Source organism: Mirounga angustirostris, unplaced genomic scaffold (assembly GCF_029215605.1).
Source record: "Mirounga angustirostris isolate CCGP_5_RB_7025 unplaced genomic scaffold, mMirAng1.0.hap1 SCAF_5, whole genome shotgun sequence".
In the NCBI taxonomy this organism is placed as follows: domain Eukaryota; kingdom Metazoa; phylum Chordata; class Mammalia; order Carnivora; family Phocidae; genus Mirounga; species Mirounga angustirostris.
Genome location: NW_026991713.1, coordinates 39297879 through 39311939, shown reverse-complemented (window position 1 = coordinate 39311939; position 14061 = coordinate 39297879). Strand labels below are relative to the sequence as shown.

At 34.3% G+C, this 14061-nt stretch overlaps 1 protein-coding gene across 1 annotated transcript in view; it reads left to right on the top strand.

Annotated features, from left to right (window-relative positions):
- The window catches only part of SYT1 (synaptotagmin 1), a 405214-nt gene that overhangs the window by 54320 nt on the left and 336833 nt on the right, over window positions 1-14061 (top strand). Inside the window, exon 2 of the mRNA XM_045872916.3 lies at window positions 12400-12447. The gene's annotated coding sequence lies outside the window, so the exon portion shown is untranslated. The remainder of the gene's footprint in view (window positions 1-12399; window positions 12448-14061) is intronic.

Sequence of the window (14061 nt, the reverse complement as noted above, 5' to 3'; positions counted from 1 at the left end):
AATTTTATAGCCAACTAGCCAACTAGGTTATCAAGATAGGGCTCTTCTTTCTTACTCAACCATGTATACAGCAGTTACCTTAACTAAATGTTACGCTATTTCTAACCACAGCACAGTATAAATTCTAATACATTTAAGTGCCATGGTGTTTAATTTTTCCATCAGACTCGCTTCACTGTCTATGCTTCATTTTCTTTTTCCTTCTTGGGTATGGATTGTCAATGCCATATAGAACAAACTATAGGAAATTTTATGACTTCAAATCAGGCAATGTCTTTATCCTCCTTGTGTCATGAATTTCAGTGTTAAGAACACTTTCATGAAAGAAACAAAGTTGTTATGCTTTATATACTTCATAACAAACTTTCTAAAGTTTACCTTACTATATTTTGCTATATATTATTCAAATATTTTTGTAGTACAAATTTAAATAAACTATGACTAATCAAAAGAATATGACCAAATTGCTTTGCTATATTGATCTTCTGAGAAACTCAATTGATCTCTTGAGAAAACTGCATTTGCTCCTTGTCACCTTCTGCAATCTCATTCTAAGATTGTCTGCAGTATGGCCCAATCTACTTTTCTCGCCTCATTTCTCTCTCCTTCCATGGTTGGCTTATTCTCCTGCCATACTAACTTACTGCCAAGAACCCAAACATGCCCAGTGCTTCTCCCCCTCCATAAATTTGTTCCTCCATAACTGGTACCTCCAACTGAGACACTTCTTCATATCAAAACTCATGCAAAGAATGATCATCCTACAAATACATATGCTATTAGGGCTTTTGCTACTCCGTGGGCTTTAGTTTGTATACATGGAGAACTCATCATAGTCTTCCTTGTTTATGAGTTAAGAGTGGATTCAATTGTCTCTTCTCCATCATATCTTCTGGATTAAAAATTATCAAGAGCAAATATTCCTTGAGATTTCTTTTTTTTTTAATGTGGAACTATGTTTGACAAGTAGTTTTCCCAAAGTATTCCATCAGTAAAATATACTGAATATATATTAGGAAGGAATTGCATCAATTGCTTTGGTGGGGCCTTCACAGAATTAAAAAAAAAAAACAAAACGAATAGTTGTTTAAACAGTTTTATGTTTAAATTAAGTGAAGTGATGTGATACTGCCAGCTCTGCTTTGTCTTAGAAGTACAAGTACCTATATTTTCTTTAAATAATGACTAGATTTAGAGGACACAGGTTGAATTTCCTCGGGTATATATTGTCTCCAGGAGGGTTACCTCAGTTCTTATCTCTAATGCACACTTACCTCCATGACTACCATCTATCCATCTATTTATCCATCTACCTATCAAATATATGCAATATATGTATTCAATCTGAAAGTCTAGGTGATATGTGCATGTATGTGTATATATTCTGTATGTATATGTACATATATATACAAACATCAGAAAGAATAAAACATGCACAGTTAAGTACAGAATAAACACCTAAAATTTAAGGATTTATTTACCTAAAATCTACTGGAATCAGTTTCCTCAATAAAATTGGGATTAATTGAAATAATCATCAAAATAGCATCATTTGTGATGAAATTAACTAATGCCACAATTATTTCATTCCTCCCACATTAAAAGTGTATTTTAAGAAGTCAATAAGAACAGTTTTCTTAGTTAAAATAGTATGTAATTTTTTATTATGTACCTCTTGCAAATACTTCTGATCAATTTTAAATAATGTAAAATGTAAGATTTTAGTAGATTATGCCTGATGTGTTGATTGGGTCTTCCATGTTAATTTATTTTCATGGCATTTGCCTCTTTTTAATAAAGGAGCATGAAATCTATGATACAGAAACAAGCTCTTAGGATCATGAGTAATTTGTTATAACTTAACAGAAAATTCAGGAGAATTTTTTTATTTTTGGCTTGAATATCCCTAATTCACCAAGTCAATCAGCTCTTACTCCCTGTTAAGGTGACAATCTTTGTTAGACCCCTTTCATGTAACTTCCATACTAAACACATCACACAATTAACTCTGCCCTTTTTTCATAGACCCTAAAAGAAAAGCAAATGGGTGCCTAATGGGAAAGAGGCTAAGGTTTGAGGGATAGCAGTTATCTACCTGGGAGAGAGAAAAAGTAATGGCATAGAATAAGACATAATATTCTGCAGTCAGGCATTTCTGACAGGGGAAAGGTCTAGAGTATATGCCCCTACATGGCAAAGTGTCTCCTTACTCCTTTTCCTTTCTACTGAGGATCACAAAATTTAATTATGTAAGCTTCAGGTAAGGCCTTATGAAAATAGATCTAAATAAATAAATGTCATAGGAGATAATTAAAAACATGTTCATGTTTTTATATCACAAAATAGCTATATAATAGCTAAACACTCTGTAGATATCAAGTAACTTTTTCACCTGCATAGAAAAACCAAGAGCAGAGCTGGCATTAAATCTACCTACAAGTAACTATAGCTCCACGATTCAACTACACCACCAAATTGGCAAAGTAGTAGTGAGAGGATGCTGTGCAGAGAAAGGAGACTGATTTGGGTTCTCCAAGAGTTCAGTTCAACAAACATTTATTTAGAATCCCATATATGCCAGGAAATGTACTAAGTACTCTGAACTGAAGACTGGAGAATTTCCATTGATGTGGAGTTTACAACAAAACAAACTTCAACATGATAGAGTTTGAGTTATGAATTGGGATTTTACAGACAGGGACCTTTCTTCTACTTCTTTCTATTCCACACAACTCCTAGAATAGTACTATAGAAATTCAACATTTGTTGAGATTTGCCTGATTATAGAGATGAAACTGTGGCTTTACTTGGGTCCACCTCCAGTGTATTGACAATAAGACTGTTTTTGGCATTCAACTAGTAAAAGGTATGTGCTTCCCACTGACCTCTACCAAACAAGTTTTCTGTTCTTAATATAATAATTAGGATTCAAATGATTTCACTATATTGATATTTTAGTTCATGATTGTTAGTAAAATTAGAAATCCACATGTGGTAGATGATATCACAATAGACTATATTAAAGTCTGTTAAGGTGAATTATTATATGATTATTTCCTGATTCTCCCTATATCAAGGATATGAAAATGATTATAATAAAATCAGTTTCTTTTCAAAAATGACAGGATCTTAAACTATAACTAAAGAGGAAATTACAATGCTAGGGGCTTCCATGGCAAATACCACAATGACAGCACTGAAAAATACAGTAAAATTTACTTGCTATTATATGTAATTCCAAATGAATTTGGAATTTCAAATTGAAGGTGGGTTTCTTCAGTTGAGTTTCCTATCAGAGGGTCCAAAACTGACAATTTTAATCCATGCCTGGAGTCCTCCAAGGAAATTTGCCTAAGGAATTAGTTCTAAGAAATTAATCTTGATCATATTCTTTTTGTCAGAAAACTAGTTGCTGTTCACATTACACAAATGAAGGATCAAAGAGTAAAAGCTAAGAAAACAACTCACCCATGTTTTGCCTCACTTGTTCTGCTGTTATTCTATTCATTGTAACATTTCATGGATGACATAAGAATCTTTTCAAACCCAGGTAAAATAGTATCAATTTTTAAATGAAATTTTATTGAACTGACACCTAAATATCTAATGCTAATTGCTTTCTCTAATGAAAATGTAGTAGGATTTAACTATACATTCCCCCTGTAATTTGATGGCTAGTCTCCACTTTTTTCTCACATATATTTATTTTTTAAACATCTTTTGAATTCTCTGAATAAATCATTAATTTATTATTTTTATGATTGTATTTTTGGTCATTTTAGGAAATAATACTTTTATCAGAATTAAATGGTTGGTTCTTACTTATGGAAACATCTTTCTTAGGATCCATCCCCTTTGGTCTTGTCTATTTATCAATTTGGTTTTATTCACTGGTGGGGAAATCTAGAGTCTAATATTCTGAAACAATCACTTCATATTCTCTTTCAGAATTGAAATACCATTCTATTCTTTGAACTCCTTACCATGTACAGCTCCTACCCATCTAAGAACTAACTTCTAAAATGTTTTACCCAAAGTTTATTGTTGTTGTAGTTTTAATTTCTAGAGCTTTTGAAATTCAAGTGCTGTTCATTTTTTTAAAAGATTTTATTTATTTATTAGAAAGAGAGATCACACAAGCAGGGCAGAGGGAGAAGCAGGCTCCCCTATGAGCACGGAGCCCGATGTGGGACTCGATCCCAGGACCCTGGAATCATGACCTGAGCCAAAGGCAGACACTTAACTAACTGAGCCACCCAGGTGCCCCACAAGTGCTGTTCAAGTAAAGAGTTGAGAGTACAGCTATTTGCGTTATCATTGACTTTTGGGTTTTCAAGTCATCACATATCATCTTTTATCCATCCCCATGGTTTTTAGCTCTTAACTTAGACATTCACTCAAATTTTGTAGGCTCTAACTAAGAGAAGATGTATCTCTAGGCTTCCATGACCTCACATTTTTATTTCCTGCCTAGTATAATTTTATGTGAATTGTGTAGATATTTAGAGTTAAAAATTATAAGACAAATGTTTTCTGCCTCTTATAAACATATCCTGGAGGTAATCTTAAAATATTAAATCCTCATATGTAGATGAAACTGTTAGGTTGATTTGGGATTCTTTTGTTTAATGTAGGAATAATGATATTCAGGCAAATTTCCAGAAGTACTGATTAATTTTAAAAAGGTTACATGTTGAACATTATTTGAAAAATCTTCTATTTTTAAGGCTTCTTGTTCCTCCAAGATTAGATATATTCAATTACTTTTTTTGTAAAGATTTTTTTTTTAAGATTTTGTTTATTCGAGAGAGAGAGAGCGAGAGAAAGCATGAGTGGGGTGGGGGGGTAGAGGGAGAAGCAGACTCCCTGATGAGCAGGAAGCCTCACCCAGCAAGCATGAGGGCAGGGGAGGGGCAGAGGGAGAGGGAGAAGCAGACTTCCTGCAGAGCAGGGAGCCGGAAGTGAGGCTCATTCCCAGGACCCTGGAATCATGACCTGAGCCCAAGGCAGATGTTTAACTGACTGAGCCACCTAGGTACCCCTCAATTACTTTTTGAAACCAAAGACACCTCAGTAAATTGGCTAATCTAATCACTTCCTTATGGTAGGTATTGTGTTATCCCATTTTACAGATGAAGCAATTAAGATTACTTATTTGAATTGCTTCAGGGGATACACATTTAATAAGTGTTAGTGAAATAGCTCGAAAATAGATTTTCTACCTTGTCAAAATCCATTCCAACACTACAGAGACTTTGTTGGTAGGAGAAAACAGGATTTAGGTATAGACAGGGCTAAATCTAGCTAGACCTTGGCTCCACCACTTACTAACTCCAAAAAAGTTTTAACAACTTTACCACCACATCCTTGTAAATCTAAATGTGATAAATATATGTAATCTGCTAAATGCAGCTTATTAAATAGCAGTTATAATTATTTTTTTAAATCATGCTGCTTCTCCAGAAATAGGCATATAACCTCCCACAAAGACTCTCTGAAGAGGGCAGTTTTCATGGGAATGTCAAGGTCCAGGATATCTATGAAGCAATGTGTATTGTTTTTATTTGTACACTCTACATTTACCAACTAGAAAGAGGTAAAGATGATGTCTTGAGACAAGTTTAACATAAGAAATTGCTTATTTTCTTTTTTATCTCCATGATTGTTCCCTACAGGGATATTAAATAGAGAAGACCGGGTACCACTCCTTAGTTGTGGTTTTGTCATGGCTGGCCTTGAACTTCTAGCTTGGTACCTTCCCATGGTGCTGAGCTAAACTCAGAACACTGCACAGCAGCTGAGTTCTCAGCACAGAACTGAAGGCACTCAGCATAGAACTATAATAATTTCACACCCTATCCCAACATCCCACTTATTTGTTCCATCGCACTTTGCTGGGTTTGAATTTGCATCAAACCAAGGTTTAAATAAATCAAATTTTCTCCTTTAGCCTTAAATATGTATATAGAATTGCTGCTACACTCTCCCCACCCAACCTCAAAGACTGGGAAATGTGAGTCAACTTATTTTAATTTCTTGTCACTTCACCAACGCCCTCTGTCCCAGTAAGAAATATGCAGTTTTTATAGCTACCATGGAGCCCTTTGTAAAGATATTTAGTTGGCTTCTGCTTTTTGTAAAACCAGCAATTATGTATCTACTTTATCTAAATAGTCACTGTCTCCAATTGTTGGAGTCCTAGAATTTGTATAGAAATCAAAACTCTCTGAAAATTGTCTGGTTCTTTTATGTTCTCTCTCTTGGACCTTCCACCTCCCTCTTTTCTACCCCATCCTTCCCACAGAGACACTAGTTTTGCCATCACTGACACGCCAGCTTTCTTATAGGGGTATTGCAATCAGTGGTCTTAATTTGAAACAGAATTATAAGAAATATTCTGCTCTGGTCTGACAAAGCTGAGAAAGTGGTACTTGCTCACCTCTTCTGTGGATCAGACTCAAATGACAAGCTTGTTTCAGGTCATAGCTTCCCATGCCCTTAAGGCTATTCAACTAGACCTTTCTATTTAAAGAACAGTGTGCCTTTCATCCCCATGATAGGTCTTTAACACTTCCTCCCAAAAATGCCTAGGGAAATAGGCTGATGAGAAGCAAACAAGGTTGGGGCTTCACGGAAGTCCCAGGATCACCAACCATGCTTGATGAACAAGAAGTCATTTTTGGTAGCTGCCAATCAGCATTCCAGTTCATATTCTTACCTCAAAGTGTATCATGCCCATCTCCATCCACTGACAAGTGTTTCCTGAGCACCTAACTCATTTTAGGGAGCACCTTATTTTAGGGAAACCCAAATGCAAAGCCCATGGCCACCTCCAGATGTCAACTGAAAATCAGCATAGATGGAACTGAGGAAAATAATGAGCTCACATAGAAGTGAAAGCTAAATTATGTCTTATAGAGCGTAATGCTCAACAAGCTGGTAGAAAGGAAAATGCATGAAGAAACTGGTGTTAATTATCGAAGGCTTCATGGAGGCATAAGCAATTGTGCCTGGTGGATCTTGAATTAAATAGCTCTTCATGGAATTAAATATAGATCCTAAGAGTTACTTCAGCTTTCTTTTCTCTAAATGGGCAGTCCTAATTCTATGACCTTGTGATAAATATCACATATATAAACTTCTGCCATTTATGGCTTCTTTTGAACGCTCTCCACTTCTGTTTACTTGAGGACTCTCAAGGTGGAAGCAAGGAGTGTGTACAGTCACTTGGATAATAAAAAGAACAGGTAAAGATCTCTACATCTGCATGCCTGTATCTATAGTGCACATAGGGCGCCTGGGTGGCTCAGTTGGTTAAGCGACTGCCTTCGGCTCAGGTCATGATCCTGGAGTCCCGGGATCGAGTCCCGCATCGGGCTCCCTGCTCAGCAGGGGGTCTGCTTCTCCCTCTGCCCTCTTCCCTCTTGTGCTCTCTGTCTCTCATTCTCTCTCTCTCTCACGTAAATAAATAAAATCTTTAAAAAAAATAGTACACATAAATGTCACTTCTAACATCAAAACCATAAATCACCTGCATTCTCTCTTCTATATTAAAGTTGCTTTCAATGGGATTTATTTTCCATTACTTGAATCAATGCATTGCTCTTTCATTCCTCTTCTCTATTTCTCCCCATTTCTCTTCATTTAAAACTCATATAAGGCTATTCTCTTCTACGAAAATGTTCACAGTTGCCCATTTTAATAAACAGAACCATATACAGAAATATTTAGGTCTGGAAGGCACCTTGGAGAATCACCTTTTCCCACTGTCTCATTTCACAGCTGATAGAATTAGATTAAGTGATTTGTCTAAAGTCACACATTAGAGGCAGAAGCAGACTAGGAATACAATACACTAAATTTTAGCTTTTGTCAATATATAATTATTCATTCAGCAAACATTTATTCATGTGGCAGGCAGTATTCTAGGGGTTAGAAGCCAATAGGGGCCCCCAAAGGCATAATTCTGCTCCCCTACACTCCCGATTCTACAGGATTCATTCTCCCTTAGGTGTGCTGTGAGTTTCTGCTATTCCTTTTAATAGTTTTATTTCTTCATGCTTTGATGGTGTCCTTATCTTTACTCATTCCCAATTAACTTCCCCAAGCTTCTCATTTAATTAATTCCCATCCTCCTTTTCAAGATATGAACTGGCTCTCCTGACTTAGAGCCCTTCTGCCTCATTATCGGCCCCCCCATTCTCAAATAATTATTTTGAATATAATGAAAATGTTAAACATGGTTGAACCCAATATGTCATTATTGTAACTGACTGCCAACAAATGTTTTCACATGTTTCGACTTGTGTAATAAAGTATCACAACAGAAAAATGAGTAGACCCTTTATCCCTGTCCACCTTTTCCAATCTGTGTTGGTAAACATTTGCTTCTATCATAATGAGGACAGGCTTGTAAAATTAAACCTCCTAAATGGATGTCAATGGTTAGACACAAAAAAGAAAAAATAGAAACATCCCTTTGTCCTCAATATAGGGCAAAATATTTTGTCCTTCTGCCTTTCAAGAAAAGTCCATATTCTGTGTTATTGACTTCCTACCATTCCTACCAGCAGCACCATAGGTACCAATAGTGACTGCATTTATTTATAGAACATTTGTTTACTCTACTAATTGATGCATTACCTTTCTTTTATTGCCTAATGCTCTCCATTTTCCAGATAAATATCACTATCTTTTACAGTTACATGTAGAATGAAATGATCTTGTGCTTAATGAACAAAATAAAATAGCCACAGTTCAGTGAAATATTTTGTAAAGATACTGAAAAATGGCACTTTATTTTTATTTTTTAAGAGTAGTTTTATAAGCTCTTTATTGATAATGAACTCTTTCATGAAAGTTCTCAAAAAAAGTTGCAAGGATAGAAGTTCTCATATGTCCTTTACCTAGGTAAACCAACTGTTAAGATTTTGTTCTGTGTCATTTTCTCTGTCTATATTATTATATATATTATATATATTATATATATACTATTATATATGTGTGTATATATACACAGTTCATATATTTTTCCTAACCATTTAGGATTAGTTGGAGACCTGGTGTGCCTTATCTCAAGTATTTTAGTGTATATTTCAGTATAATTCCTAAGAACAGGACATTTTTTTTTATACAGAACAGTTATCAAGCACAGACAATATACCACTGATGTAAAACCATTGTCTAATTCATAGCCCATTGTCAAAGTTCATCTACTGTCACAATATTGTTCTTTATAGTTAATCGTTTTTGTCGATTTGTCCAGGATCTAATCTAGAATCATGTGATAGGGCGCCTGGGTGGCTCAGTTGGTTAAGCGACTGCCTTCGGCTCAGGTCATGATCCTGGAGTCCCAGGATAGAGTCCCGCATTGGACTCCCTGCTCAGCAGGGAGTCTGCTTCTCCCTCTGATCCTCCCCCCTCTCATGCTCTCTCTCTCTGTCTCATTCTCTCTCTCAAATAAATAAATAAAATCTTAAAAAAAAAAAAAGAAAATTTAAAATCATGTGATACATTTGTCATGCAATGCTTTATTTTAGTGTTTAAAATCTTACACTCAGTCACTAATGCCCTGGATAGTGTTTATTTTTAAAGTAATCTCTGCTTGCTGACTGCTCTTCCAAGAATAATAATTTAAGCCAAAAGATGTCTAACAAAATCCCTTAGGATTAATGATATCTGTGTTGAGGAAATGACACATCAACTTTTTAACTATGTTCTAGCCACAGGTTTTGGCATTTCAGTAGGAAGAAGCCCAAGAAAAAGAACTCTGAGTTTATCCATAATTTGCAGTTTTGAGATTTAAAACATGGGATAAGGATTTTGATGCCATCCCAGTCGACCTGGGGCAAAGGAATAATGTTTACAAACAGCCATGTTGCAAGGGTTCACAGTGCATACTTTAAATCCAACCCTAAATAAATATTTAGGTTAGTGATATGTTAGTAAAAGTTCCATTAAAACCAATATTTTCATAAAAATGAAATATTTGAGATATTTTAAACCAAGTTTGGATATTAACATTAGCTATTTGTCATCCTTGAAACGGTCCTTTTGCAAAAAATACAGCTGTGCATTTTAAAATATTCATCATTAAAATGAATACAAAAGTGCCCTCCTCCCACAAAACAAGTCAACGATTTGCAATATTTATGCCGAAAGCATACAGTGTTTTGCTTAATTCTGTAAATAGAATTATGATTAGGGCCGCAAGGTACAGCAGTTTAATTTCTAGCTGTTGTCAAGCAAAAGTAATCCCTAAGTCTCAGTTATTTTCTTTATTCTCCATGTCAGGCCTGCTTCTAAAACTGCATTAAAAAATGTGAAAGTGTCATCAGATTTATTGAGTATGAATGCTCATACTGTTTTGTGAAAAATACATAAATCTACCTAAAAAGATTCACATTTTTTGAAGTATCATATAAACACATGAAAGTACCAAGTCTCAATACCAGGAAACTGTCTGAATCAGACCTACTGATACCAATTACGTTATTGAAAAGCCAGATAGTTGGCGCAAAGTGCAAAATCATCCTGTGCTATTTTCACTTTTTTTCTTCTAAAATAGAGATGTTTATACATGCAAGAGAGAGAAATTAGCTACCAGAAAAATATGATGCACATCCATATTCAGTGCATAGATTGAAAGTAAAATAGCTGTTTGTCCCTTACAGTAGAACAGGCTTGCCATTCATCCTTGTGATAGATGTGCGTGCAAAACCAAAATGAAATCAAATCCCTGCAGATGACTCGTAAGTCACAAAAATTGTTTAATCCTTTCACTGTATCCCTTTGGGAAGCCAGCCTTGTAAGTCTTAATGTACAATACATACAATGTCAAATATTCTCTGAGTTTTTTAGTAGAAAACCTTCATTTATTCCAGCAGGTGCCCTCACCCCCATTGTTTCTTGTAAAGAGCTCTATGTCACTCTGATTCCTTAGTATGTGCACTCGTAGAATTTGGTTGTAGTTTTTAATAAAAAAAGTGTCAGTACATGGAAACTATATATAGAAATCTTATCTAAAATTAATTGTAGCTCAAAGTCGTATTTTAAGAGTCAGCCAGGCAAATCTAAATGCATTTTTGCAATGCTCTTTCTAATGGCTTTTACTAGAAAACAGTTGAGTTTCAAGCAGAAATAAAATGAAAGCAGACCTCGGAGGCTTAACCATTGAACAGATGCAGTAAATGCAGTTTTGGAAATATAGCTGTCACTTCAGATCTTTCACGCTGAGTACCTATATGAGCCAACTGCCAGAGCTGCTGGCGTTATAATATTTGTGTAGTTCTGCTGAACCTAGACACTGTAAGAACTCTTAAAAACAGAGTAACATGCCTATTATGAACCTGTTTCTAAATATTTCATTCTTTCTTGGTTTTCATTCTACCTAAATTTTTTGAAGACTAAAACTGATGAGAACTTATATAAAAAGGTACTTGTCTCTAGTACTGTGAAATTTTCATTTGTGAGTTGCTAACTTGTCAAATCAAATCAGAAATTCTTGACATCTTTATTACACTAAAGCAATTCCTGATATTGACTCGGGAAGGATTTCATTTTCTTACTCCCTAAACTAGAAGTTGTACTTTTTTTTTTTAATGCAGTGATATGAGATTATTTTTCTCTTTACCCCTGATGGGGGATATATATATATATATATACATATATATATACACATGTATATATGTATACAAGAATATATATATATATATACTTGACCCTTGAACAACATGGGTTTGAACTGCAAAGTCCACTTAAATCTGTGGATACACACACACACACACACACACTACTGTACTGTCGATGTATTTTCTTAACATTTTCTTTTCTCTAGCTTACTTTATTCTAAGAATGCAGGATATAATATACAAAATATATGTTAATCGACTGTTTATGTTATCAGGAAGGCTTCTTGTCAACAGTAGGCTGTTAGTAGTCAAGTTTGGTGGGAGTCAGAAGTTACACAAGGATTTCTGATTGAAAGGGGGGTCGGTGCCCTTCACCCCCACATTGTTCAAGGGTGAACTATAATCATATCAATACTAAATATAGCACCAGGCAATTAATAATTATATGATTCTTTTTTAATAATGTAATATTCTCTAACAATGTCTACCTAGATTAGTATTATTTCATTTTTCAAGAAGGAAGCATAATTAACTTTTCACAAAAATCAGTGCATAAACTACTCACAGAATCTTCATCTCTAGCCCTTCCAACCAACTTTAAAATCCCTGTTTATCTATCATATACTATATATGCTAAACCTACATGACATTTTATTGTATTTCTAAGTAGAAATATTACATAATAAAATTAATCAGTTATAATTATGACATTCTGAAATGATATTGAACTATGCAGTCAACTAACAGTACCTATGTTGTTTTCCTTTAGAGAAAAAGAATCCGAAAGAACAAATACCCCAGAATTCCTAACAGAACAGTAAGTACTTTCATGATACAGTAATATTACTAGGGCTCCTATAAAATGAGAAGGTCTTACAAATTTCTTTTACAGAAACATTCGCCTTTCTATTTTCTAAGATAAGAGATTAATACAGTAAGCAAATGGAGCCTTCTAAAACTTAATCCCAATTTACTGGAGTAAACTGAAAATCATTTATCCTATAATCCTCTTAAATAAGAGGCCAAGGTAATCCTTGTGATACATCTATGTGGCAGAAATGTTTATGTTGATTCCACCATATCTTTTGACTAGCATCATATCATTTTAAATTCTAAAGAAGAAAAAAATAAGTAAAATTTAATCAAAGTGTCTTGTGTTCTCTGTGTGTGCTAGAAAATTTATTCATTTTGAACAAAATTTGAAACAGAATCAAGATGCTTATTTTGTTTATAGTCATTAAATTAGAATTATCAAGAAAAATGGCCAACATCTGTAGGATTTAAATCTATAGTTTAATCTCATTAGTACATTTCTTTCTAATCTTCTCACAACTTAACTACGACATGTGTATCTTTACATAGCAATTAATTGATAGTAATAATTGTTTTCCTAAATATGTTTTTGTGAAACAAAGTTAAAATTTTTGATGCCATTCCTTATGGTAGAATTGGTAACGCTAAAATGATTTCCTAGGTGCAAACAATTATAAATTTTAGATACGTGAATATCAAAAATAATAAAGATGGAAAAGTCCATGTTGATGAACCATGTTATATCACTGTAATGCCATGATTGTCTTGAAATGAGTCTGCAAATTCACTTCCACGTTGAATTTTTGAATGACAGAATCATACATATTTGTTTTACATTCTTTATACAAGAACCAGATAATATTTACCATAGCCCTTCACAATTTCTTATTCATCTTATAATTTCACTGTGAACAGCCATCAGTGGCTGTTTTTCTGATCTATCCTTAAGTGATTTTGTCTATTATTCAGGTGTGACTTACGTAAGTTGCTTGATTTGAACTGTACTTTTCACAATTATATTAAAACAGGATTTAGCATGGCATCCTTTGGAGAGAATTGATTCAAGTAATGAGGTCTTCTGCTCAATTGGAATAATCTTAGAGAAAATAACATACATATTTCCAAGGAAGAAATCATGCATTTTCTTGGTGTGTTTTGTGCTTTGTAGTAGTTTTTCCTTTTAGCCTTTGTCTTTTATTTAACAAGGACATGCTAAATGACTCATAAATAACTGTAAGGAAAAATGACTAACTCAAGCCCAAATTTAAAAAGTGTAGTTTATGCCTTAATGATTTCATAAAATATTTACAAAGAGAAATACTCTGAATTAAAATGATATTGTCAAAACATTACAAGTGTCTTAATATAGGTCCTATCTTCCAAAGAGTTCATGAATTAGGTGTGTCAGTATATAACATGAAGTATGATATAAAGTGAAGACACTGGATAATGCAGTGACTATTTTTCCTTGTCTTTATAGAATATGTGTCTGCGTTGCAAGCTCATGAATAATAAGTTTGTACGATTTGCATTTAAATCAAGCCTTATTAATTAAAATTTTTTTAGCATAGGGATGCCATGCAAACCTATAATTTTGCCTCAAAGCCCATAGCTTAAG